The sequence below is a fragment of the Haliotis rufescens genome, unplaced genomic scaffold (assembly GCF_023055435.1).
Source record: "Haliotis rufescens isolate VD_foot unplaced genomic scaffold, xgHalRufe1.0.p SCAF_10, whole genome shotgun sequence".
NCBI lineage: Eukaryota > Metazoa > Mollusca > Gastropoda > Lepetellida > Haliotidae > Haliotis > Haliotis rufescens.
This window is the reverse complement of record NW_025963780.1, coordinates 7859910-7887426: the sequence shown is the minus strand read 5'-3', so window position 1 is coordinate 7887426 and position 27517 is coordinate 7859910. Positions and strand designations below refer to the sequence as shown.

General features: G+C 38.5%; 1 protein-coding gene and 2 long non-coding RNA genes across 5 annotated transcripts in view; 1 reads left to right on the top strand and 2 right to left on the bottom strand.

The window, feature by feature from the left end:
• The window catches only part of LOC124118011 (hemicentin-1-like), a 208306-nt gene that overhangs the window by 74182 nt on the left and 106607 nt on the right, over window positions 1-27517 (bottom strand). The gene's annotated exons all lie outside the window — the stretch shown is intronic.
• LOC124127081 lies at window positions 1067-7288 on the bottom strand. Its single transcript, XR_007218824.1, has 3 exons — window positions 6957-7288; window positions 6621-6702; window positions 1067-1360 (listed from the first exon to the last, which is right to left on the bottom strand). It is a non-coding gene; the product is annotated as an uncharacterized LOC124127081 (long non-coding RNA).
• LOC125375198 lies at window positions 7307-10725 on the top strand. Of its 2 annotated transcripts, none has more exons than XR_007218822.1 (4): window positions 7307-7549; window positions 8020-8078; window positions 9239-9317; window positions 10074-10725. It is a non-coding gene; the product is annotated as an uncharacterized LOC125375198 (long non-coding RNA). The 2 variants fall into 2 exon arrangements; XR_007218823.1 differs by having other exon boundaries at window positions 7308-7549; window positions 9239-9310.

The window sequence follows — 27517 nt, the reverse complement described above, 5'->3', positions numbered from 1 at the left end:
CGGACAAAGCTTTGCACAGCAAAAAAAGTGTAGGTTTCCGTCTTCCGGAAACCTTCCGGATACCTACCCATTTTGGATCCGGCCCGGATACCTTCCGGAAACCTTCCAAAAAAAATGTCAAAATTTGGGGGGTGCATTTTGTTCACTTAAGTGTGAAACACATAAAAAAATTAACTTGAAAATACCAAGCAATTTGAAGGTTGTTGAAGGCATCTGGAAGGTTTCCGGAAGGTTTCCGGAAGGTATCCGGATGCAAATTTTCTTCATGACTTGCTTCTGGTAAATAATGTTAGCCTGTGCATTACAGGTACCTGTTGTAATATTCTGTGTTATTTTAGTTGTAAATATCCTCCTCAAACTGAGATATGTGGGCATGCATTGTTCACAAGTTGTTTCGCGACATGGGTCCAATGTGTGAAGCTTATTGCTGGTGTCCCCCACCATGATATTGTTGCAATATTGCTAAAAGTGGCAAAACAGCATTCTCACTCAGAAAAAAATGGAAAGTCATTGGCTATGTGCTTTGGCATTTGGCCCTGGTGAGATTAACAGATTAGTTTGGAACGGTATCAGTACTTGTTATATCGGGACAGTGTAGTTTCATGGGAATATAAAACAGAATACAATTGTCCCAAATTGGTGCATAAGACTAATGGCATACATAGAAAACACCTAAATAAAATACAGAAAAAATATCAATGTCATTTGTCTACTAAGGTGGAACTACAACTTTTGTTAAGTGAGCTGTATTTATAGTAGGAAAACATTCAGGGCATTAGTACATTTTATATTTGTTCAGCACCTATGTTATGGCTGATCAGTATTATATGTCTTTATGCTAATGAAGCAAAACAAATCATGTTTTTGGAAAAAAATCTTATTTATTGATTATATGGCATTTCATTGGTACATATCACAAATTGAAAATTGATCAAGCAAGAAGAGGAACTCCAGTGGTGTTTGCAAGGCCTTACAGAACAGATGCTTCAATGCCATTTTCTAAATAAACAAATTAGTCAAATCTCAGAAGAATTTTATTGAAGAAGAAAATCTAAAGTCAATTATGTTTCTGCAGTAAACCACAAAAGTCATTCAGATTTGTATAGTCAGCATCGGTGTACACAAACTGGACATAGTCACAGTGCTTTGGCATAAATTCATTCAGACTTCATTAGTGTCATAATAAAACCACCTACAGTAACACTGATGTGGCATTATTCATTCAGAATCATCACTTTCTGAGGTGAATCTGTTGGTTGTTATCAGGAGTACTGTTCATCATCCGGCGAGTCCCTTGTCTGAATTGTGTGAGCAAGATCTTCTTAAATGTAGCTGGTGTCAGATTGTGAAATCCAGGTACCTGAAACATTTCACAACATCTTTAGAAACTTGTTAGTCAAAAGTTATGAAACACACACATATTTACAAATGTTTAAAGTTGTTTTCTCGAACAGTGAGGTATTGACAATTTATCTTGCAACTGATATTTAACCAATCTTTGAACATGTAAATAAGCCATTGCAAACAGAAAAGTGTTCAGAAAATACAAAAATGTATCCGGTCTTCTAAAACAATACCACAAGGTTCACCTAAATTTTGCTTGAATGTTTGCATTACATCAAAATGTAAGGAAGGGTAAACAAGACTATGCAATACTAAGTTACATAGGTTCTTATACATAAATGCAACTATTCATAATTATCAAAACACATGTCATGTAAGTGATCTCAAAATACAACATAATGAACGAGTGAGTTGGTATAGTTTCATGCAGCTTGTTAGCAATATTCCAGCTATGGGCTTCACACATTGTACCCATGTGGTGAATTGAACCCGGGTTTCAGAGACTGTTTCACCCACTAGGCTACCCTTGCACACCAAATACAAAAGAAAGTATATTAGGAATTCAGACAATAGATATTCTCACCAAATTCATTAATTCATTAATGGAAGCTATATTGAAACTCAAATTTTGACAAATTAGGATGAGACTGTAGAAGCATTTATCTAAGTTATTATGGATATTTAATATCTACCGTTAATTGGTAATCCATCATAGACAGTGGTAAGAAATTCAACTGAAAAGTACAACCTGAACCATCAACTAAAAACTATGTATATTACATTAAAGGGGCCGGTCATGTATTACCGGTATGTTCTCATTCATTTTTGACACAACCCTCCCTGAAAGAAAATGCAAAGTCCATTTTGTCAAAAGCCTCCCCTAGAGACTCTCACATTTTTGGGTGACCCTCCCTGTTTGTTCTGATCTGAATTCAAATATTCATGACTCATTATCATATTTTATCATATCTTTTATGAAAATTTACTAAATGAAGATTAACAATAACATGCAAATCTGCCAAAATATTGGCCTGGCAAAGTTTAAATTAATCATAATTACTGTTATAAAGTTTTGGATCAATCATCTGTTTCTAAATACAGTGAAACCCAACTTTGACTTGTGTCGCATTGTTGAATCACCTACCCAATGTTCTTTATGCATTGATATGCATCTGCACAGAGTGGTCAAAGTCTGTGTCTGACACATAGTGTGCTACAAGGGAGACATCAGTTTGTGTCTAGCCAAACTGTCTGATAATCTCAAGGGCTGCCTTGGTAGCATCAAGGGATGTAGCTAATCCTAAATAAACATAAAACAAGTGACATCGTCTCTTCTACAGAACACATGATCAAAGCCTGCCCCACCTTTGATGTTTATTACCTTGCTACTCTAAAAACAGCTAATTAGCAAAATGAACTCAATGTCAACTCATTGTGGACTAGGGATTAACAGGGCAATTAGTGTCGGGTGGGTATTAGTACTTGCAATTGTCTGTTAATTAATTAATTGAGTAGTGACGGCTTAGTTTGCCTTTACAACCACGCTGACTGCTATTAAACTTATCGAGTCAGTTTACTATGTAACATGCTTCTTGGGACCAAGGAAATGTATCTTGCTGGATAACAGTTTTTTCTAATTTATCAGAGATAAGAAATAATAATAATGACGTTTTTGATGTGCATTTCTTTGTTGTGTTTACTAGGATGATTAGTTGTGATGGTGTTTGAATTATTAGACACTATTTATTCCAAAAGAGGAATAGGGTTGGTGAAGAGGCAAAGCTTATTTGAACAACATATACATTGAATAAACAGAAACTGTACAAAAAACAGATTAACTGTATCTACAGTTGAAACTCTCATGATGCAAATTTTCACTGAATCAAAAACATATCTTTTCAAGACTCAGATCAGGTTGTAGTGATTGAAGGTCACATAAAACTTGCTAATTTCAAATCACTCATCCCGCACTTATGATTTGGTTTGTTGTTTTATGCCGCACTCAAGCAATATTCCGGCTATATCATAATATGTAAATAATCGAGTCTGGACCAGACAGTCAGTGATTGACATCATGAGCATCGACCGACACAATTGGGATCAATGACATGCATCAACCAAGTCACCGAGCCTGATCGCCACCTGATGGTGTAAGTCAACTCTTTAGACAAGCATTGTCGCCCGTTACGGAAAGTATTGGGTTACTTTATATTTGTGTGTCTCAATTACGCCATTATTAGAAATAAAATGTATTATACACATGAATATGATATAAAAATGGCAAATATGGTTGACAATATGAGCATTGATCTAAGCATTTGGAGCAGAATTGTGAATATTCACCTAATGAAGGAGTAAGTACATACTCCGAAATGTTGTGATCATCATAATAAAGAAGTTGACATCAATACATTCTCCACCTTTAAGTCCTTATGTGTATAACTTGTAAATAACTTTCATAGACTTCAGGAGTTTATCTGTGATATATGTGTGCACTTAAATAAGTCACTGCATCCTTACCTGAGGCAGGAATAGATAATAGGCAGGAACAGAAAAAAAATAGTCAAAGTTATAGCCAAATACAGGTATTTGAAGATTTTCAGTTGTGGCGACACTTTCAATGAAACCCATACAGTATTTGATTTGTAGTAGTTAACGGTTCTGGTATTTTCTGTCTGTAACTGTAAAGAAGTTCCGAAATTGTAGCGAGCAACTGCCCAGACATAAGGAGGAACAAGATGACATAGATATTAAACAATTTGTAAACTGTACAGCCTGAAGTATGTTTGTTGCCACATATCAATAAAATAGTTCCATATTGGCTGATTTATTTGTTGTAATGTAAGGGCAGAAATAGCATCAGTTATTACTGACAAATATCCCTTGTAAAACCTTTCAACATGTTCAAATGACACATCGAAAGGCCATTGTGAAAAATTGTAATCTGACAGCACCATGTTAGGATTCTTAAATACAGTTTCAGCTTGACATTAAGTACTTTAAACTTTAAAGTGAAAAATACATTCACAACAAGTGAGCTGTGTCTGCCAATCAGAGTCGGTGAGTAAATTGGAGTAGGGGACTAATTTCGAAGGTAAACTTGTTTCAACGTTTAACAACTACATGTATTTGTGTTTGTTTAATTCCATATATTTTACTTCAAAGCATGTTATCACAATAAATTGAGTCGGGTATAGGATAAGTTGGAGTAGAGGCTAATTTCTAATGTAAACTTGTTTTAACATTTCACAATTATTGGTCTTTGCAATTTATCAATCCAAGTTTAATTTCATTTATTTTACCAAGGTAAAAAAAAAATAAGGTATCATTTTCGTCAAGTAATAATATTTCGCCAGTCAGTGCCGTTTTGCTAAGGTGTCGTTTCAGCTATAACCCGCTTATTGCACATTATAAGTTTCAATTTATATTTATAATCATTTTAACCACTGTAATAAGTAAAAAATGAAATAAAAGCATATAGAAAATAAACAAGCACTTGTTATAAAATATTTATAACATAATCCTGCATGTAGCTGTGGCCATCACACTGAAGATGCACTTCACTTCTTTCTCATATGCCCAAATTACAATGATTTAAGACAGAATATGTACTATTATGTTAAGGGATATGATCTAAATTCAATTCTATTAGGTAATCCTGAAAGGACGTCAAAAATAAACTTAGAAATTCTTAAATCAGTACAAGACTACATTCAGCTATCCAATAGGTATTGTGATTTTACATAGCATCTTAAATTTATAATACTATTCCTTGCCGTATATTGCAGTACACTATTACTACTAAAAATGCGACCTGACAGCGCCGACAACGTAGTTTCTATAATAAGAACATGTATATAATTGTATTCATTGACTGTACTTTTGTCATATATTGTATTCTAATTCTGGAGCGGTATTCAAATAAGTTTTTGCTTGTTTACCCATCCAGTTCACAAGTTGTGAAATAAAAATGTTTAAAACAATATTTAGTAACCAAATAATTAAAACTTATGCAACAACATAGCGTGTGGAGACGATAGACCACTGAAAAGAGCATATATATGCACATCCAATGACCCCTGACATCACAAGGCATTGTTTTGCCAGTGTGTCAGGCAACAGAATACTACGAATTACACCACAGGGTACTGTGACCTGTTTGAAAAGTTAGGTACTGTATTCTAAAGGTAGGCCCAAAATTCTAGACAATCCAGTGATTGATATTGTGAACATCAATCCACACTGTTAGATGGTCACTGTAAGATGCCATGAACCAGGTCACCGAGCCTGATCACCTGATCTATTAGGTTATCTCTTATGGGTGAGGCTAAAACAGCACCTCAGCAAAATGTCACTGATTTCTCGGACGAAAACAGCACCTTGTTTTGGCAAAATGGGCTACTAATTGTTGTCTGTTATCTGGAGAGACATGTTGATTCCTGGCCGAAAGATATATCAATGAAATTTCTATAAAATTACTATTTATTTCCTACTTACTAAAATAAATATGACATATATAGTATACCTGTTGTCCAGTTTCTTGTAATTTTCGCCAGACTCAGTTTCAGCTTGACATTGAGCTAATCTGAGTAAAGCTACTTAAGACTTCAAAGCATGTGATCTTTCAATGATAAGTTTAGTTGCACCTCCCAATCAGAATCATGAGTAAATTTGAGCAGAGGCTAATTTCTAATGTAAACTATTTTTAGGTGATTAACATCTAACAATTATTTGTGTTTGCAAGTTTAATTGCATTTATTTTACTTCAAAGAAATCAAAGCATATTATATTTTCACAATAAGTTTAGTTGCATCTCCAAATCAGAGTCGGCGAGTAGATGCTAGTTTTTAATGAAAAACCTTTTTGAACATTTCTCAGTTATTTGTGTTTACAAGTGACCATGCAAGTTTAATTTCATGTATTCGGGCATATTCAGACCCGAGGTAAAAAAAATAACAAGGTGCTGTTTTCACCAGGCAATAGTAGGCGAGGTGCTATTTCCCTTTATAGTATAACCCTCTCTTACAACTAGCATAGGTTGATGGGGACCAATTCCAACCCGGAATCCCCACATGAATGGGGAGGGTTTTACGCTGTTTTTAGCAATACCACAGCAAGGGACACCTGACATAGACTTCACACATTGTACCCATGACAAGAATCGAACCTTGGTCTTCAGCACTTCAACCACTAGGCTACCCCACCGCCAAAATTCCCAACATGATAAAGTTGTCATCACGGTATTCTTCAACAAGTTCAAGTGAAAATATCCATACCTTTCAAATGTCTTATCTTCCACTTCACAAGGTTCACTGTTGCAAAACTCCTGTCATTTAATTTGTTCTTGATTCTTCACACCTGCAAAAGTAAGTTTAGTCGGTACAGTATGAACTAAAAAAATGAGTCACTTTAGAGTATCTAGATAAAGAAATATAAGTAAGCAAACATATTTCTACATCATATACATTAGCAAGGATTAACATAAGTTAGGTAGATTGCTTATCCTACAAAAATTAAATCACACATTTACTAACATATATAAAACTGAATAAGTGGCTTACAGAAGATAAATAACTTTAATACGTGATCAATATTATTAACATATTCCTTACCTGAATCAGAGACCATATAACAGTCTATGTATTATGGTCTCTGTCTGAATATGTCACGTCTTCAGCTCCCTGCAATCGAGGTTGTGAAACATTTCTGCTGTAGGAATATTACATCCGCTGGGATATCCCGTCACACTGCCTGGCATGGTAGGCAAACGCATATTCCATACACCACATAGATATACTTCCTAATACACACTGTCGAAATCCCCGCGGCTCCCAATATGGCCTGTATGAACTGTAATCGGCCAACCTCGTCTCTTTCCGTAACTGCTGCAGAAATGACCGCTCGTCATTCGTGACCAACTCGTGTTATTCCGGGACAAGCAAGTCTACCCATAATTTTCCCTGTATGACCGAGGGCGCCATTTTGGAACACAAATGTAAACAAACACTTAAACCTCGTGTAATCGATGCACACCGTGATGCTTGATTGCGATATGCTTACCTCGTGTATCGAAACATTGTTCTCAATCACCTCTAACACGGAAATCCCGGTCGAAATCCACCTGAGCCATCCACAACGAGGACGTCAAGTATTTCGAAAACTCGATTGGCAGCCGAAGGAAGGAAGAGCAGCTTGCAGATGCCAGGTACGTAGCAGGGCTTCGAGACATAATGTTCCATGATTTTTATACAGAGATCTTATGGAATGGATTGATTTAGATATTTTCCTGATCTCCATGTTACTACTGTAAACGACTAGGGCCTTTTAGTTTTGTTGTTTTCGGAAACCCTTTGTTATTATTATGATCAAGTGTTTGTTGTGACATGGTATTTCTATTTGGGCTTGCATAAGAGCTACAGGTGCAGGACTTTTAAGGGTCGTGTCCTTATTCTCATAACGCTGGGATTTGATGATGAGGGTTAGTTACCAAGGGTATAAATCTGGCAAAGTGCATGTCAAACAAAATGTGGCATTCAATTCCAATCATGTGTTGCCACCTGAACCGCCTGAAAGTGAGATATGGATCACAATGAATAATGACAGCTTATCAATCTTTAACAAATTCACACTGAAACATTGAAAGGATAAAGACAAGTTAGTTGTTTTCTGTTTCAGCATGTTCAGGGTTTGTGGGGAGGTTCACAGACATCCTCAGGGAGGATACCAAGTATTGAGTGAGTATTTTTGTTTGTGATAAATACAAACTACATGTATTCATCATGGTATATTTCAATGCAATGTGAAACATCACACTCACAATAGTCCAGCTCTGTGATGGCAGCCTGTAAATAATTGAACATGGACCAGGCAATCTAGTGATTGTTATTATCAGCAAAGTTCCATGCCCCCAGAGTATGATGACGACCTAGTCTGACCACCCAATTCATTAGTTGATTAGTGTTTGCAGCGGTAGGAACTAACACTTTCAGTCCACTAGTCCTAAAATGATAGCATATAGCAAAACCTTTAAAATGTCAAAATGACTAGTGCCAATTTCTAACCCTGTTGTTTGGATGTTGTGTTTCTGTGTGTATGTATGAGTGTATTTAGGTTGGTTTGTTGTTTAACGCCGCACTCAGCAATATTCCAGCTATATGACGGCGGTCTGTAAATAATCGAGTCTGGACCAGACAACCCAGTGATTGATATCACGAGCATCGAGCCACGCAATTGGGATCAATGGCATGCATCAACCAAGTCAGCGAGCCTGACCACCCGATCCCGTTAGTTGCCATTTACGACAAGCATAATGGCCTATTACGGCAAGCATGGGTTGCTGAAGACCTATTCTACCCCGGAATCTTCATGGGTCGAGTGTATTTAACTTAAATCATGAATCTTATACTTGTTTCTCTGTGCTTTTACAATGTAACCCAAATTTTCTCGGGAATAATAAAGTATACTCTTATTTATATCATTTCTGAACAAAGTGTCATATCAAGGTTAGATCTCTGTCAAAACAGTGCCATGGAAAAGCCAAACAAATAGCCTAGAAATAAAAGTAAATACTGCATTGCATTAATCTGCATTTCAAGAAAATTTGGCAATAATTCATGGAATGATATTCACCTCGGTGAGGATCTCTCTGCATTGTCGAACAAGTTATTTCCTATGCAATGTATGTGTTGAATGACCCTGACTTTGTTGTCAAAATATTGTTTTGACATTTGTTAAATATGGGGATAAATGTCATCTCTGAATGTTTGACATGAATTAATATGATTGGGGTAGTTCTAAGTCGGAATCACAACCGGGGTCTTTTCATTTGAATCAAATGTACAACATGTACAGTTTGGAAATTTTTCTGTGATGTGAATGCTACTTATGTTTGTAGAATGTCCGGATGAATAAAAGAGACAGTCATCTGTGCAGCATCAATGCAAAGAAAGACAATAGAAGAGCAACAGTGAGTGGTAAATATTTTGAAATTATTCTGTTTGGTTCACATGTTCATATGGTTATTTTGCAAATATGTCTTCAGTTTGTTCATTATCGCTGTGGGCACAGATGTCCTATTATCTAAGGCACTACAATTTTCTGTGCAGAGTTGCATCTCTTGGGCTTAGCAGAAGCCTATAGTCATGGGTTCAAATCCTGGTTCTCCCCGATTATGTTGCTAGGTTTGTCAGCATTATACACATGCTCGTGGGATTCATCAAAGACCTGCATCACTTAGGGCTTTCTTCCCACATCAAGCTAACATGAGCTGATATATCTGGAATACTGTTCAAAGCAGTGTTAAAGCCAACTCATTTATTTAACACTGCATCCAGCAATAGTTTGGCTATATGACAAGGATTGTATATATATATTTTTCCATGTTGATGAGTTGAAACAATCACTAAATGACATCTCTTAAAAAGATTCCCAGCATTCCAAGCCTAATTAATAGATAAGGTAGTGATTGAGTGGGCTCATTGATCGCATGTAATCATACCACAGTGATGTGGGATATTGTCCATAATAGTTATCATCAGTTTGTCTGGACCGAGTTCATAACATTAGTCACTAGTTTGTCTGGTTGAGATTTGAGATGTGATTATCTTAAATGTTACGCATATAACAAGACTCACATATGACAACTTAAGTGATTTTGCTGCCTTCTATCTGTAAGTACATGTGGCAACAATTCTTTTTGATTGCTAAAATCTTTTTACATAATGCTGCAGAAACTGAAGTCCTGCTTGAGATCCCTGGATGAGTACTCCAGGTTGACAGTCTGGAAGACCAGACAAGGGAGTCCTAAACAGAGACTGCACCCCTTCAGATATCAGAGGTGATTTGCAGACAGCGATGACGAGGGTCCTGTTATTTCAATGGAGGCCGACCGAGAAGTTGTATGCCAAATGGTACAGGGACACACAAAGGCTGGTCTGGCTAATGTGACAAGACCAACCAATGCCAAGCTGGAGTGGAATTCTTCCAGGACTTTCAGGAAATTCTTGTCTTGAGCCATATGGTAAACACTTGAAAGGAATGATAAATGGGACTTATTGTCTTTAAATGTGGACCCAAACACCAAATGGAAAGTTCACAATTCTACTAACACAATGCAGCAGAGATAGAGTCTAACTGGTATCCCCTCATCCTGGTTCCTGTTCATCCATGGCAATATAGAAAGAAAAGGAGGATTGAGGGAAAGTAAGTTCTCTGAACTGGTGAACATAATCCGTAGGTACTGTCAAGTGAACAGTTATCACACTCTGTTATGAGTATTGAAGAATAGGATGAAATTGCATACTGCATCAGGAACCATCATGTGAACACTATTCAATGTGCGATATACTATAGGCATATGAATAAAAGAAATTGATAATTTGATTGTTGCTTATGTTTCATTTGCCAGCTGTGTAAATGGGGATGTTTCATGATTTTGCCTCAGTTTAATAGCCACACTTATCTTATGAAACCATGCATTGCTTGGGCATCTCAAGATAAATAACACGTTTCCTTTGCTCTGAAAACGTCTGATGACACATTGATCTGTTATGTCAAAGGTCAAAGTCACAACCAGACAAAAAGTTTGTTTGTGGTCTAACTCTTCCTTTGGACAGGGGTCGAAGTTGGAAAAAGGTCGTGTGTGATCTATATATACTACATTTTCCCCTAAATTGCCTTTTCTGCAGAAGTCTTAGTAACTCTTATACATATTCTGGTTACATTACTTCCATATTTTGGTCAATGATATGTTGAATTCTACCAAAGGACTGCATATTTGGTTTATGTGCTGGATAGCTCTTTGAAATGTTTTTGAAATATTTATCACTGATATTGAAGGTCAAATTCACACTCAAAAGTGATAACTCTTGAAGGGTTGAAGTGTAAGATCAAGGCAATAGTGAAGGGGTCATTCATTAAGTATTTCTGCAATTATAACTAAAATGCCTATTTCTGGAGATATTTGTGAAGTATTAAGCACATAGTTGTTATATTATTTGAATACACATATATGTGCAGTGGTTACAACTCCAGTGTCAAATTAACTCTTAATCCCTTTTAATAAAAGAATTCACAGTAACTGAGGAGGAGCTTACTGTAGTACCATAAAACTAGGGTGAGGCAAATTTCAATGAAGTTAGTATTTTGGATATAACAAGTACATGTGCCGTTACAAATAGTCTTATTATCATCTCACTAGAACCAAAGGCCCATGTGAGCACATTGTCAATGACTTTTTCTTTTTCTCAGTACAAACTGGAAGTCTGGACATGAAATTTAAGGATATCATTAAACGAGAACTGATGTTTGTTCATTAAATACCATTAACATCTGAAAAGGACAATATATGAAATTGAACAATTGTCTTCTCCAAAAATGTTTTAGGAGGATATTTACCATTAAAGTAACCCAGAATATTACAACAGCTACCTGTAATGCACAGGCTAACATTTTTTACCAGAAGCAAGTCATGAAGAAAATTTGCATCCGGATACCTTCCGGAAACCTTCCGGAAACCTTCCAGATGCCTTCAACAACCTTCAAATTGCTTGGTATTTTCAAGTTAATTTTTTTATGTGTTTCACACTTAAGTGAACAAAATGCACCCCCCAAATTTTGACATTTTTTTTGGACGGTTTCCGGAAGGTTTCCGGAAGGTATCCGGGCCGGATCCAAAATGGGTAGGTATCCGGAAGGTTTCCGGAAGACGGAAACCTACACTTTTTTTGCTGTGTTGGAAACGTTGCCCGGCACCTCAATGTTCATAAAACATCGACTTCCCCACTTTGGAGCCGATACACCCAGTTTCATGCCCCAGAAGTGGTAGGCCAAGAGTAACCTACGTAATCGGCTAGCCACACTTACCGTCACTGCAACACAGGTGCCAGGTTTGAGAAGAGTGTCCGCACAAACAATTAGGAACTGTCTAGGAGAGGCCGGTCTACGTGAAAGAAGACCACTTATTGGACCTGTTTAACGCCACGAACATTGACGCCAACAACTCAGTCGGTGCACCAACGTTTGCATATGGACCCTCAGAAACTGGAGGCGCGTCTGGCTTAGTGACGATTCACGTTTTCTCTTACAACGCCGTGACGGAAAACAGCGTGTCTATAGAAGTGGAAACGAACGTTTTGCTCCGAACTGTGTTCAGCAGGTCGACAGAATTGGAGAAGGGAGCGTCATGGTGTGGGGAGCCATGTCTTACAACCAAAGATCAGAGGGAGCTCTATCAACACGACAACGCCCGGCCGCACACTGCTCATGCAACAGTGATTTTTCTCCAGAATTCTAACGTCAACGTGTTACCATGGCCCTCCCGATCACCAGACATCAACCCAACGAACATCTTTGGGTTTATCTGGACCGACGAGTACGTGCACGTACACCGCAGACGTTGGATGCACTAGCCGTTGCACTGCAGGAGGAGTGGAGAGCAATCCTTCAGGAAAGAATCCGGCGTCTAATCCGTTCTGTTCCTAGGAGGTGTAATGCTGTGATCGCAGCTCGTGGCGCTCATACGAGGTACTGAGGAAGACGCCCCCTTGCGTCAAGTCAATCTTAGTGAGAGAACTGTCGAAGTCTGGACTTAAACTTGCATAACTGTACTGCCACCATGCCAAATTTCATATTGTTGTCTTCAATAATAAATGTGTTATAATAACTTGAATATTGAGATAAACATCTTGAAAATATAGGGGTTGCGTTTCTTTTTTGAGAGAGTGTATGAAAACATAGTACCTTTTTTAATAATCTGAAGGAATAATAATGGCAATACTATCATAATAATATCATCAGTATTTATGTTACTTATCCTCAAGTGAAGTAGTCCTCCACACTATACATTAAGTGAAGAAGCCCATGAACCTATTAACTATGTAACATACATTAATGGAAATTAGATGAACAGTCGAACGTCTATCAGGCTACTCTCATAAATGTCATGACGCATATTAGGCCAGGGTTCTATACTCGCATATTATTGCGTTAATTTCATGATTTACAGTATTCATGAAGAACATTTCACGTGGGACAAACAGAGGGAATTATGACCATCGACTTGCTTATTATTTTTGATATTCATGCTAGCTCAAACGATCTATTGGTTTGATTTATTGTTATGGTATCAACAAAATAAGTAAATACTTTTTCCCGTTTTTGTTGAAATAAAACTGAATTATATTTGCTGTTTACATATCAAAGTTTGCCAAATTGTTACAAAATGTTTGGCCACAGCAGGGTTACGTATCTACAACATATTGTGCTAGGCACAGTATAACTGGACTGAGGGAGGGCCGTATTCCTCCTTGTGGGTGACCTGCTTGGCGATATGGGACGGGAAAACTGCAGGGGGTGTGGGCAGTTAAGTTGATGGTACAGACAGATAAGAGAGATCATTTTACAAATGTGAAACCTCATTCCACAAAGGAAGAGGCGACAGCTGAAACTTGGTGAGATTTACAGAACAAAGGCATTTATTTCTAGTTTCTTTCTGACCTCTCGAGGATGCATGTGTGTGAAGAAGAAAAAGTGTACACCATAAAAATGGCTACGTAGTTCGGGTAGATTTGTAGAATGCCCGGTCAGTATGACCTTTGATACACTACATTTTTAGTCATTAAAATGCGTAAAACATTTTTTGATTAAATGAAAACACTGTAAGTGAGTGAAACAAAAGACATCAGTACAGGCACACCAAGTCCCCCAATCCCAAATCTGCATGTATCAATACTCATGCCTGCCACATCCTCAACCACTTAACTTACATACACAATCATCTCACAACATGTTCGCCAACCCTCGTATCACAACGCATGCACGCACGCACACACACGCACATCGTATTCTTCTTTCCCCACCATTATGTCTACGTCAGCCATCATGGATCCATGCGCATGCTTTCATACATAATCCATCCTCCCACCATTCCCCAACATCCACCGAACTATAACTATATCCGCCCTCATGTATCGGTATTCGTGCTTACATACATACACCCTCCTAGAATTCCCCAAATTACACGTTTAAAATATCATAAATATTTTAAAATATGTACATTTCAAATATCAGCAAACAGATTATTATAAGGCAATAGATTTCATTCGTCAGAACATCACAGAAATTGTGAATTTTACTATGGCATCAGAATGCACTAAGAAGTTCAACAGGTCAGGCGGTGAGAGTTGCGGAAGATTACGATAAACTTACAGATCTCCATTACGAATATCTAAAGTGTGAATAAAGATCACAGCTTGCTATGATGTGTACTGCATTCCTGCAGATTTAGCAATGTTCTCAGCTATAAAATGTATGTCTAAATGCTCATGTAGACAAAGACCCAAATGTTTATAGGCATGATCATATTATATTCTACGCAAGTATCACCACATTTAAAAACAAAGCTAGATTAAGTCTTTGAAGGGCATTAAGAAGTGATACACATGAAGAAAAAAATATGGATGTCAACGTTGTTATTATGAGGAACACAACCTTTCGGAGTATACACATGTATCTATAAGAAGAACAAAGGTAAAAAGATAGCAAAGAAGGAAACGTAACAATCGATGCCAACAGATAATTGGCGATGATTACCCCGGGCTCCTGGTTGCCCATTGTCCATTGCAAATTACCAATCATCCATAAGTTAAGTTTTGGCTTTAATTTGTCCATCAACGTCTATTTTCTCAACCCTAAAAAGTACGAGAATATGTTGTTTACTGAGAATGGGTTAGGTCGCTGACTTTGTGTGTTGGCGATTGGGTGCCTCAATCACAGCGTGGGTTCAAATCCCGGACGGGAGTCAACCCAAAAAAGTACGAGAATCTGTACTTTACTAAGAAAGTGTTATCCCAATTATAACATTTGCTGTCAAGAAAGCATAAATAAATGTATATTCGACTTTGCATGGGTAATAATATCACGGACATTTAAGGATATTGATGACGACCCCGAGGAACTTCGTAACGCACGTCTTCTCAATTCAGGGATTGGTAAATCAAAATTCATCTTGAGCGGGATGGTAGTTCGAGTTGGATAAGCATGTTAACTATGATCTTCTTAAGGTAGGGAATGCCGCGCATGAATGTATTAATGAGATTCCCAGGCACTTGCAAATTGGGGCCTTTTCGTCACCAGGAATACCCACAGTGGAGACTTAAATGAGGATAGGGTGTACACAATGTGCTACCTGGTAGATTGTGTGTCATCAAACCGGACAACGTTGGTTTTTGACTGATTGTGGCGTAAAACACACTTATTCATTTACTTGTATCGGAAATTGAATGTTCATCTTAATTGTTATTGATGAACACGTAATATAATTTTAAAGAAATAAAACAGTGACATAAATACTACAACATTATGTGAGCACGAGTGGCTCAATTGGAATGAGATAAATAAGTGTTATAAAGTTGTAAGCTTCTTCACAACCATGTAACTATGAATTGACTTTTTTGGGTAATCAAAAAAGATATAGCGACCTAAAATAGCCAAATTTCATACGATTTCACTTGTCCACCATCTTGGATGCAAGGCTAAAAAATTTCAGCGCGTTTGAAGCCACTGAGAATGCCCCCAGCAAGGTTGGACGAACATTCTGCGGTAGCGCGGCACAGAGTTATGTCCAGGTTATTTAGGTTTAGGTCCGTGTGTGTGTTGGGGGGGGGGGGGGGGGGGGGAGAGGAGGAGAGTGTGGGGGGATAGATGATAGATTTAGGAACAAGTGAGGTCATCGTGAGCGGGACGGTATTCGCAGATAGATTAGCATATGAACTATGATTCTGTTTACGTAGGAAATGAGGATCCACGATGTTCGACCTGGTAGAAGTGTGTAATCAAACCTCACAGCATTGGTTTTTGACTGTCTGTGTAGACTCATTCATTTACTTGAACTGAATGTTCATCTTAATTGTTATGGATTGTCACGAAGCCGTGATCCAGAGAACAGGGTGCCATTAGATAAAAATAATAAAAGTAATAATAGGATTACCAGAAAAACGGGGTGTAACACCCAAGCCAATAAGCTTCGCTCAGGAAGACCAGAGTAAGTCAGTACAAGATTGAAAACTTCCCCATAATTATGTATGCCAGGCTTGTGGGGTATTGGTACATGTATTTGTGAACACAAAGTTATTAAAATGATGAGCAAAACTGATGAAAGTTATATCATCACTGCAAAAATAATGAATGTTTGTCTTTTGCATTAATATTCAAATATGTTATATCTGTATATTGTCTACGTTCCACCGGTGAGTAAGCGTTAGCCTTTCTATCTTGTAGTATAAATCTTGAAAGAAATTGTATTTCTGAAGACATCACGATACAGTTTGGATCGGTTTGGATGGCAGCCTAGATCACCATAGAATAGGTTCATCTCGGAATCTCCCATATCACTTGGGCTCCTCTTCAATTTATATGGAGATACTTGTTTCTTTCAAAGCACTACAGTTTTAGTTTAGAGACTAAGCATTACTAGGCATTAAGTTATCCGCATGCACAGAACGATTGATTTCAGTACTTCCGCTAAGCGCTTCTAGTGCAGCGTCAAACGCGGGCCTGTAATCAAAACACGCGAGAACTGACCAATGAAATCTGAGAAGTAGAAATACCGGTATACGCTGTTGCTTGATTGACAATGTCAATCAAGAAAGGGAGGAGCTTGATGATATCGTTCTCTCCCAGTAAATTCCGATGTCAAATAACGACTTTATTTGGCCCGAAAACGATAGTTTGAAAACATCCAAATAACGTCGTTTTTCCGTCCAATGACCATATACGGAAAAAAACGACGTTTTCGTGTTTGCTGTGTACCTTACAACTATATATCCAAACCCACAAGGAATATGTTCTTGAGTTTTGTACGTAAAACTACTATCAGTATTGCGTTCAGTATTTTCTATAGGTTTGATAAGTGCTTCAAAGACAGCGTAAATTACGTACGGTACTGGCATTTGATTACAATAATGTTCAAATTTTAATATATTTTCCCCTCTTTAGGCATATTTCGCAGAAATATTTCTTTCTAGCATGTTTTGTTTGATCGTATAATAGCCTGTTTAAAACTCTTTATCCACATATAATGATATTTACCTTTTTTTTCGATCAGAAATGAATTGATTCTGGGAATATGTTCCGGAGCAGAGCTTATCCTGTGTACAACAATTCCTTTAGAAGAATGTCCGAAAACATTTATAGCTAAATTATTTTGCTTTTCCACCTTATCAATTTGTGAGATTGGTATAGGTTCGTCTATACCATCAAGGTTGAGTCCATCGTTTTGGGGATAGCTCGAAGGTCTATCCGGATGTTTGTCTATGGCGAACAATGCAGAACTTATCGTCATTCTGAAACAGCCATTTCCTTTATTTTTTACATTAATTATGGCTTTTTTTCTTTTTATAATACAGGGGTAAATCTATATAAGATCCACCTTTGAAAGGCATACAATTTTCTATATCTAAATATAAACTATCGATTTCATCCACACCCCAACCCCAAACCTCTATTAGTCCAGCATTCTAAAGTTTCTTGTATCCTCTGAATTGATGTATCTAATGATGTGCTTACAGTATCGGATTCAGTTATAACTTCTTGATTGCTTCGGAAATATGGTTCAGTATATTCAGTGCTATCGTCTGCGTTACTTTTACTCAATGACAGTTTAACCGTTAGATGATTTAAATAGTATAAAATGCCAGCTAACTGCTTGTTAATTTTGCTCAATACGATGGGCTTAACATCATTAACATCCATGTTGGAATTAATATCCATCTTCCAACCTCTTAGATATTTACCCACACCGTCTGTGGGAACAAATTTTAACTCATCAACTGGTTGATTATTTTTATCAACATCATCATATTGATTATTATCTAGTAAAGCGATCAATTCAGCTTTTCTCATTTGAGAATAACCTCTCAGCCCACTGTTTTTCGCTTGAGCTTTGAGTTCTCTAACAGTCTGGGGTTTGTTGTATTCAAAACGGAGTAAATTGATCAATTCATCTTTTCTCAATCGAGAATATCCATGTAGACCACATTGCTTTGCCAAAGCTTTCAGCTCTCTGACAACATAAGTCATTGTGATAGATACTGAACCAAATTAAAAACTTCACAATCCTAAAATTTTAACATTTTGACCAGTTATCATTGTGGGCCCTTATTAAGTATTTAAACAGTAATGGCCACGTATTGTCATAAGATAACACCCGTTTTTGTGCAGGTGAATCGATCAAAATCATGTGCACAGCACTATAGTGGCAAAAGGACACGCCTTTCAAATGTGCAACGTGAACGTGTCATCGGCATGTCGCAGACGGGAACGTCCGTAGCTGAAGTCACAAGGACGATGGGTTGTAGTTGACAGACTGTTTATTATTTACAGACGCGTCTACAGCAAACGGGTACCACCACTGATCGCCCTCGGCCAGGTCGACCACGTATGACGTCACATGCAGAGGATCGTCAGATTGTCTTACGTCACCTCTGTAACCGATTTTTGACAGCTACATCAACCAGAAATGAACTGTTTCTGGGTAGACTGAGTGCGCAAACCGTCTGAGAACTGCTCACCTACTAGCACTGCGGGCCGATTCTGACTCAATTACACAGACGTCAACGCCAATTGTGGGCACAGCGACACTTACGATGTCGTCTTCAGTGATGAATCCCGATTTAATCTTCGATTTGCTGATGGTAGGGCGAGGGTGTGGAGGCGTTATGCCCAGTGTTGTGTACAGGAAGTTGACAGATTTCCAGGCGGAAGTGTCATGGTGTGGGGTGCTTTCTGTGGCAATGCACGTTCCAGGCTTCTTGTCATCCGTGGCAACCTCAACGCTGCTGCTTACCGCGAGGAGGTACTGGCACCAGAACTTCTGCCTTTTATGGCAGCACATTGACCCGGTTTGATCTTCCAACACGACAAGGAATTTCCTTCAGAATGCGGGAGTCAACGTCATGGACTGGCCGTCAAGGTCTCCCGACCTCAATCCCATCGAACACGTCTGGGATGCTCTTGGCAGAAATCTGCGCACTCTCCAGAACCAACCACAGAATTTGCAAGATCTTGGCACCATTTTGCAGCAACAATGGCGTCGTCTTCCAAATCATGTGTTCACAAGCATCACAAGGTCCATGAGGAGGCGTTGTGTGGCAGTTGTCAACGCACATGGTGGCCATACACGCTACTGAACTTGTGTGCCATCAGATTCTCGTGCTTGGGACTTAAACTGTTGATGTTATTACCGAATACCATAGGTGCTTGGAACAAATTATGGTTACCACCGTTAATTAAAATCCTTCTTTGGACATTAATGATTAAAAATTACCTTCTCTGATCCATTTGTCCGTTGTATATCATATATGGGATTACTTTTAAAAATGTGAAGTTTTTAATTTGACTCTATTTATCTCATTTTGGTAAGCTTTTTTCCTCTCATGAATAATTTAAAACCGTTTCTTGTCAGCACCGTGACTCTTACATAAACAGTAACTACCTTTGACCCCATTCCCACATACAGAACACGAATAATTAACATGCCCTTTTCTAATTGCAATGGAATGGTTCCACAAAAATCCAACATACAGCTCTTTCCACAAATTTGTGATTGGCCCATGCATATGAATTTACTTCTTGATGTGCCTCTCGCCATTGTGATAAATATACACTTCTAGTATCATTTGTCTAAATGCATGTCATCAGCCCAGTCCTGCCCAGCCTAACATAAGCAGTCAGCCAGTCATCACTATTTATAGCTGAGTAGTCATCCCTATTTATAGATAAGCCGTCAGGGTTACTAACAGCGGAACAGCCAGTCAGCGCTATTTATAGATTAGAAGTCAGGGTGACATAGCTGATTAGACTCAGCCTGACATAGATCATTGTTTATGCGTAGTCATTGTGTAGCTAAAAATAGCAATGACTGATAACTCAAACATTATAAATACTATCTCGCGGTCTTCCTGAGCCTATGATTGTGTATAAAACTGACTTATTGTTGGTCTCTGTATTGGGTCAAGTTACTTTCCATAAACAAGGAAGTATTCGTGCATTGCAGATTCAACATCCTTAAACGTTTGAATTGAATGTTCTTGCTTACGCAGTTCATCATTTGTAGAAACTAATCTAAACATCCTATTTCTGGCCCATTGTGACTGGGCTGGTTCGAGTTGTTCTAATGCTTTATTGTGTCTTTTCTGCTCCTCTCCTCTCATACTAGAAAATCAAAAATTACTCCCCCGAAAAAGCTAAAGCATTAACAATAGCTCCACCGACCATCATCGCAATTGATGCTATATTATATGAATATAAAATATTCAAAAGTTTAATTACTTCATTATGTCTTCTGGGATAAGCCCTTGTTTGATGAGCATATCTTTTGTTGCCAATGCCAATCCAATCCAATATCATGAACCATCATACCGATATCATAACCATTAAAATCTAGCTTTTTGGTAAGTTCTTTACTCACACTACAATCGTCTATTATGAAAAGGGTTGATTCTCCTTTGTATTAACTCTGTACACCCCGGGATCATTCATTACCCAATCTCTCGACAGGTATGTTTTCTTAACATTTATAGTCGGGCACAGAATAATAATATGGTCGAAAACGCCCAGATAATGACTTTGTAAAATATCTTAAATAAAAGCTGTTTTTCCACAACCAGTTTGCCCGCAGATGATAGTGCAGTGCGGTTCTTACGGTAAAAGATTATTAATAGATCGCTTGCACAAATCGTCCATTCTGTATATTAAGTTGCGCGTCCATAATCACATACAAATATATGTTTAATTTACCAGCTGCTTCCTGGTGCTTCGTTTTCTGCATAGTAACACCCTTGCCAACATTTTCTTTTCTCCACCCACTACTGTGTAGTTGGTCATCGTCTGTGGTTCGCATGTCAAGCCATAGGCCATACTTCGTGGTGAGGTATTCACCCATCGATACATTCCCGAGAGACAGATCTTTCACAACTTCATTAACTTCTGGTCTTCGTTTTATAGAAGGGAGTTTTTTAATCTCATCCCACTGTTGATATGCTGGCATGCCTTGACTATATAGTTAATTAGGCACACCCTCGATAGTCAATTCTACTTTTGTAATCTTTGGGTTGTCGAACTTCTTGGTATCTCGCAAATGCTTCAGAAGTGTCCACGAACAACATTAAAATACCCTTCAAAGATCAAGAGGGGACGTTTCGATTGATATTCCACGTCGTATCTCTTTTGTTCCTGGTGATCTTTCGGTGTCGAAGCACGCGATCGTACAAAATGGCTAAACTTCCGGTATACTGGTTACGAATTTGTCTGGCTATTTCAGGATCTGTTATCATATCATACTCCAGTGAGATATTGTCAATAGAATAGCTAGCGGTTACATCCCAGTGACTTTGATTACTCTGCTGTAGTCATTAAAAGTGAGTTCGTATTCTAACCTATCGCCTAGGGATGCTTGATAGAAGGGAATGTGACTATCTAGCAATTCAAAGTCGAGTGGAATATAAAATCGGTTAACTAATGTATCAGGAACAGCCTTATCTTCTACGACTGTACTATCACCTCTAAAAGCATCTACACGCAGTCTCAATGTGTTCTGATTACAAATAGCCTGGTACTGTAATTTTTCCCGTTCCTTAGCCGTTCTCCAGAGATCCATGTAACAGAAGTATACATTGCTGTCGTCAATACTCAAAACATCATTACCGCTAATTTTAATCGCGATTTTCTTAACAATCACACGACCTATGTTCTGAACGAGCTCCCTGTTAACGTAGGCAGAAGTCAAAATAATTGTAAATGATGGTTGTGCAGTTCCTGGAACTAACACATCGTGAGCTCCGAGATTAGGAAAGCGAACCAGAAGTGTTTGATTCTGATCAATGGTACTTGGGTATTAGTTATAGTTACAGACTGGCGAATTGCTTTGACCCCTAATGGATCCCGAAGTCTACGTTGTGGGTTTACCTTGCGTCCGTATTGCGAAGACATTGTTATATTGCAATTATGTAACCTTATGTTTAATATAAAAATGGATGATATTAATCTAGATAACCAACATGATACTAGTACAATCGAAGAGGGTACTGATGAAACCAGCTTTATGAATCTTAACGCTGAACTTTTGCAATCAACCGTTAATGATTATTACGATGCCTTAAAAGAAAGCCCAATAAGTCGTGACTATTCAAAGTTTACGACAGATAGTAAAGGAATATTGCGACTGCATGGCTCTCCGGATATTGATCTTATGAATTCTCATACTCGTAAGCGCCTAGCTTTGTCTACGATAGCCAGTAAACACGGTATCAACACTGTTCGTAATGAATTTTAGGTTTTGTAGACTTGTCACGAGAAAAACTTTCTGCGAAGACAACTAAGGTTCTTCAGACTGTTCGTGCTGAACTCAGTACCATAGATAAAGATAATTTGGAAGAAAGATCGAAGCTGGCTTGGGACGGACTCGGAGAAATTTTGGATACCTAATACGATAATTCCACATTACAGGTACCATCCTCGGAGTTAAGTATTAGGGAATTACGAGGTCTTGACAAGGCAATGCAAACAATGCAGGGAGAACTCATATATAATATAGCCAAGCTATCCGAACTTGACAAGCATATAGCTTATGAGAAAACAAAGCTTCTGTAGACGCCGACTTGCAGAAAGATTGCGTAACTAAGAAGACCAAAGATCGGCCCGCCTTGAAGCGGCTTCCAGTAATAGAAAGGCTCTTAGTTCACAAATTAGTCGAATCCGAGAAACTATCGATCAAGACCTCAACAATGATACTACACTGGCCGATAAAATTAAAACATTGTTCGGAGAACTGGGTATAACCATTGCCAGTATCTTAACTGCATTGGGATTTATTATATCGACTTTGACTCTCGTGTTAACCGGTGGCGGTGGAGGTACAGGAGGTGTTACACCGCCTAGTGATAAAAATGGTGTAAAAGAGTGGATAAAAAAGCATTTAAAAGCATTAGGAGAAGCACTGGGAAAGCTCGCTGGGAAAGCCGCGTCTGCACTTCCCGGTATAATAGGGAGTATTGTTTCCTGGCTCTTGAATTTATTAGCTAAGACCACCACTTGGCTTGGTCAAAACTTGTGGGCACTGATCGTAGCAATTGCTGGGCTGTTGTACGTATCGGCTAAAGACTATTTATCCAAATCAGTTCGCTGACAAAATTATCAAATGGAGAGAATTACCACAGGGTATATATTATATCAGTGATGTCAAACCAACCAAATACGGTCATCAGTTGTTTCTTTCCAATTACCAAGAAGAGTATATAGTCTGGTCTCCTAGTAAAATGAATGAAGAACTTAGTAAAAATGTTGAATATCACTTTGTTAAAAAATAATGGTATATGTATGAATAAAAATAATAGAGAATATTTTCATTACAATTTAGTTTAATGTCATGACGATCATTGAATCGCATCATCGTTTACGCATAAAAAATCTGACTCCAGTGGAAGTGGTCCAGAACCATCATTACTTATACTACTAGTGCGAATGATTCCGACAACGATGTATTTGTCCCACAAAATAGTTTCACGAACATTTTTTAGGTGGACGTTAATTCAGATTTTGAAACTTTACTAAATTTGGATTCAAATGAACTTCCAAACTTTGATGTTGGTAAATGTGAGTTGATTGATATCGAAGGGTTTTCCTCAGGTTCTGACACTGATCTGTACAAAGCAAGCCAAGCAATTGAATCTAACCTTCTTAATTAACCTTTGGTACCTTGTAACACTCGCTCGCCATTAACTTCATCGGAAATACCCTAATCACGTGACGCTTCTGAACAAAGCGTAGATTCAAGTTCAGCAAGGTTTGGCAAGCCAACATTAACATTGACATTAAGAAGTTGTGTGATTCACCATACTCATCGAATACTGAAAACAAGAGAATGTGGGCAGTTCGCTTGTTTCAAGGGTGGGTGAAGGAACGGCGTAAGAAGGCCAGAACAGAGGACATGGTATTGAACCCTGACATTGTGTCATTAGCTCAGGAGGAAAGGGGGTTAAATAAAACATTGATGTATTTCATAATTGAGGTCAGAAATCGGAAGGTCGAGGAATATCGCAGGAATACTCTTTATGAAATTGTCTCATCCCTACAATATTACATCAGAAGAAACGGCACTCAACTTTTTTTTCGAATCTCCGATGTCTCAAGGATTAAGGTCCGTGCTAGATGCGATAATGACATTTTTGGCAAGACAGGAATCGGGATAGAGAAAATGCAGGCTAAGTTGTCAGACATGTTGTGGGAGAAGGGGATGCTGGGGGAGGGTACCCCCAACAGCTATTACATACAATGGTGTATTCTATTGGCCTCAATTGTGCTCTGAGGGCTAGTGATGAGCACAGATATCTTAGAACGGGTCCGAATTCACAGTTCGAAATAACAGTAGGTGCTGATGGGTTGAAATGTCTAAAATACATGGAAGATGTGTCCAAAACAGAGGTGGCTTAAAACATCGACAGTGTGAACGAAAATGCGTCAAAGTGGGCCAGAACTTGGAACGTCCAGAGCGGTGCCTTGTTCGGCAGTTATCAATGAATTTGACAGTAAAATTTAATGGTAAGGATCTCAGTGAAGTAACTTTTAAGAGTATATTGGCAATTTGATTTAACTGTCTTGGAATTTACAACTCAAGGGTTCATAACACGTCACCTGTTATTATGACTTCATTACTATTTAGTGACGCAATTTCCGGGATAGAATTTTTATAGGTCCTCGGTATACACTGGCTGTCCTAAAAGGCGACATAATAGGAGTGGGGGAGGTGGTCATGTAATGTGTTCTGATTGTTGGCGAGCCTTCGTAGATCGTTGCTCATGCCGTCAGCCACTGGCTGTCTGGTCCAGACGCCACGATATAACTGAAATATTGCTGAAAGTGGCATGACCAACCAATTATATTTGATCCCAATGGTGTACACGTGACTTAACTATACCGAACAACAAAAGTTCCTCTGACATTGAATAAGATTTAATGCAAAGTTATGTTTTTTACCAAATCTGAAACAATTTCGGTTTGCAACAGATGAAAAACTCCTGTAAGTGTCCAAATGGTTTAATTTGCCATACTGACTTCAGAAAATGCGTGATTTCATAAAAAACATGAACATGCCAAAATGTCAATTTACAAATCAACAGCGTGTGTGTCCACCTCTGGTTTCGATGCAAGCAACACATCTTCGTCTCATGGAATGGACCAGGCGTCGCACAAAGTCCTGTGGGATATCTGTCCATATCTGCTAGAGCATGTTTCGAAGTTCCTGGAGTGTCTGTGGAACACGATTGTGCTCGATTGGTAAGAGATCAGGGGAGCGAGCCGGCCAGGGGATGACATTCACGTTGTTTTGTTGAAGAGATTCCTGAAGAAGTCGAGCAATATGAGCCCGGGCGTTGTCATGTTGAAAGGTAATGCCTGGGCCATGACGACGCAAAAACGGTAGATCTCGTCGCGGTAGCGCTGTCCATTGAGATTTCCCTCTACCACTATCAAACGTGTCCTCTGTCTTGCTGTAATCCCACCCCATACCATAACGCTGCCGCCCCCGAACCGATCTTCTTCCATGACACAATGATTGACGTAACGTTCACATCGACGTCGGTACACTTGAATCCGTCCATCGCTGTGGATGAGGTGAAAACGATACACGTCAGTGAATAGAACTTGTCCCCGCTGCATGGCCGTCCAGCGAAGACGCTCTCTGCACCACTGTAGACGTGCTTGACGGTGCTTTTAAAATGGAGACAATCCCTGCATATCTGAGGCGGCGACGTACGGTTTGGGAAGATATTAGTCGAAGGCCAGGGATGCTTCTTGCAGTCACTGTTGCTGGCTGCAATCGATTTCGTAGGTGTGTTGTTCGAATCCAGTTGTCTTGTTGATTATTAGTGGCGTGTGGCCTGCCACACCGAGGATGGTCTCTGACTGCATTCGTCTGTTGCCAACGTTGCCATAAACACCAAATGGTGTTTCTGTGGACGTTTAATTGTCTTGCAACATCATGTTGACTCGATCCGTGGCATTTCATAATGTTGAATAATTGCGTATTTTTTTTTTTTTCTCATTGTCAGCACGATGGTAAACAATGCATATGGAATCCCGTTAACGCATATGTTTTTATACCCATTCTTGGGTAGTGAAATGCAAGGGGCTTGCATAAAAGTCAACTTTTGCATGGAATGCATGCTTTTCTGTAGCAGTTGCGTTTTTGTGACTTAATTCCATACATGTACTACAATATTGAAAACCAATCTTTACTTGTTTGAAAAATACACTGAAATATTGGTGACACAGGAACTTTTGTTGTTGAGTATAATTTGAAGCATTACATATTTTAGCGTCGATGGTAAACTTGAACAATATTTAATTATGATGTCATACTACATTGGGCGTCATTAAGTTAACAAAATGAAGTTCACACCCCTGTGCGCGGGGCATTGTCATTACTCACTTTAACTCGATGTTTAGATATTGAAAACTCATGTGTTTGTATTAATTTTGTTTTTTTTATGTTATGTTCAGACCTAAAGACGGAATATGCACCGCATTTTACTTTAGGCCCTTGAAATTTGTGAGAGACAATACATAGTGTGCTGACATTACGAATGGATTGCATCCTTTAAGAGGCACTTTCGGACGACTGTGTAAAGTGGCAGGTTTTAGTAGTTTTTATTCCAACCACTCCCTGAGGGCCACCACTGCAACACGTCTGTATGACTCTGGCCTAGACGAACAGCTTATCGCTGAGAGGACAGGGCACAGGTCTGTGGCAATACGAAGCTAAAAGGTATGGTTTGTTGATACATTTGCGCTGGTTCGTATTATATGCCTGTCCGTAAAATACTACTAATATTATTATTCATACGCCCTCAAGTTATCGAACAGAAAGCTCAGTTGTGTGGGAGTCACTTTGAAAAAGAACAAATTTTCGTATATGTGTTATATCTAAAACATGAAAAAGAAAAATCTAGTATTTAGTTTACGTATAAGGGATGGTAGTTAATAAAAGGGAAATGTTTTGAATGGGGCCAAACATGAATGATTATCGTTCATTACACGGAATAAACAAACCAGATCATTTTCATAAATGCATTAATTTATTATTTAATCGTAGAGGACATCTGCGGAGATGGAAGCCTGCGTT